Genomic DNA, 1,727 nt, shown 5'->3' on the forward strand with positions numbered 1-1,727 from the left:
CATCCTCATACCGTTACACATCTTACTGTTGTTGTCGAATTAATGGTATGATTATGTACAGTTATACTGTGTGAAAAAAATGTTTGCAAGGGTCTCACTTTTGTACTTCCAAACAAATCCACTAGATGTCACTGTAATTCAAACCATTAGTATAGAGTAGAGGTTCTCAACATGTTTTACTTAACTGACCCAACACAGCAACAAAATAATTTATTGCACAAAATAATTTAAAAATATTCTTTAATTCAAACATTAAAATAGAATTAAATAATAAACTAAAATAATTAAAATCGTCAAAAGTAATGGTTCACAAAAAAACATTGGGGCACAAACCATGTTTCACTTCAGTACAAATAATAATTACAAAATATATTTTGGGTAATATTTGTTCATGATTTTGAGGATGAGAGCATGTCATCCAATGTATCCATGTTAGTATTTACCTAATTTATCTAGTTATAGGTAAAATGCCATCTAGTTTGATTAGACATTTAATTTTCCTTTTAAAACTGAACAAGTCTCGTCATCCTAACTATGCATGATTATAATATTAGTTGCATTTTATTCTGTGCATTTAGCATAGTTTTATCACCTGCTGTCTGTGTCCAATCAGAACAGACCTGCGAGGTCTCAGTTGAGAACCACTGTTAGACAAAATAAATAATATTTTAAGCTGTTTAGTGCAGTACTGACATCTAGGCAAAAGATGTACAAACATTCACGTGGTCTGCTTTTCACTGATCTGAAAGGGTGATGTTAACGTAATGTGGTTGGAAATACTGATAAGTTACTAGTCGATTTGCCCCTGGTTAACATAAACCTGATGTTTCCTGTGGATACAATGAAAAGACACAAGAAAATTAGAACAGAACATAATGGAAAATAAAAACGTTTGCAGTTACAAAATTTCCAAGTGTGATTTCAGTATATGAATTAGTCGTTTGCGGGTTGTGCTACATAAAGCTTTTTGGGTTATTAGTTATGAGTAAATTATATTTGACGATTAATTGAAATAAAGTGTATTGTTCAAAAGGTATGGTCATAATAAACCTTGTAAACAAACCAAAAGCGATGCAGGAGGTGGAGACTGGCGGACTGGCAGTCATATGAGAGGATGTTAGTGGCATGTGGTGCTTTTCTTTGTGAGGATACGGTACGGATGCTCTGATGCCAGTGCCAGCCTTACCCCAGAGATAAGAGTCAGGCTGGCAGAACCTGGCGGACAGACGGCACCACCAAGGGGTGAGGGGGATACATACCCCTGTTGATCTCAGCATGGGTCTCAGCAGGGACGTTCAGACCAGTTGAATGTGTGTATACCAGTGTGTGTGTGTTGGCTGAAGCCCTGCAGCTGAGTGGTCCTGAGATGTAAAGGACACATGTGTTAGTGCAGGGGAGGGAGTGTGTTATCACTGTCAGTGAGGCTGGGATTGGTCCACTTCTCCGCTGACCCTAATCTCATTCTCCATCCCTCCGTTCCTCCTCATTCTCATCAGTGGGCAGCTGCTCCGAGCCCCATCTCATTCTGGGGCAGTGAGCGGCTGGCCTTTGAGGAATATTCTGGGGGTCTTTCTGGAATGTTCTGTGTCACTCTATAACAACCAGAGAGCAGTGGAGGAAGTGACCATTGTGGTTAAACACCCTGGGCACAAGCTTTTTGTCAGTCAATATTTAATAGTTAAAGGTGCACTCAATATTTTTTTTTTGTTGTTGTGCGATATGGCTGG

The sequence above is a fragment of the Sinocyclocheilus grahami genome, unplaced genomic scaffold (genome assembly GCF_001515645.1).
Source record: "Sinocyclocheilus grahami isolate Dianchi unplaced genomic scaffold, SAMN03320097.WGS_v1.1 scaffold1651.1, whole genome shotgun sequence".
Classification (NCBI taxonomy): Eukaryota; Metazoa; Chordata; class Actinopteri; order Cypriniformes; family Cyprinidae; genus Sinocyclocheilus; species Sinocyclocheilus grahami.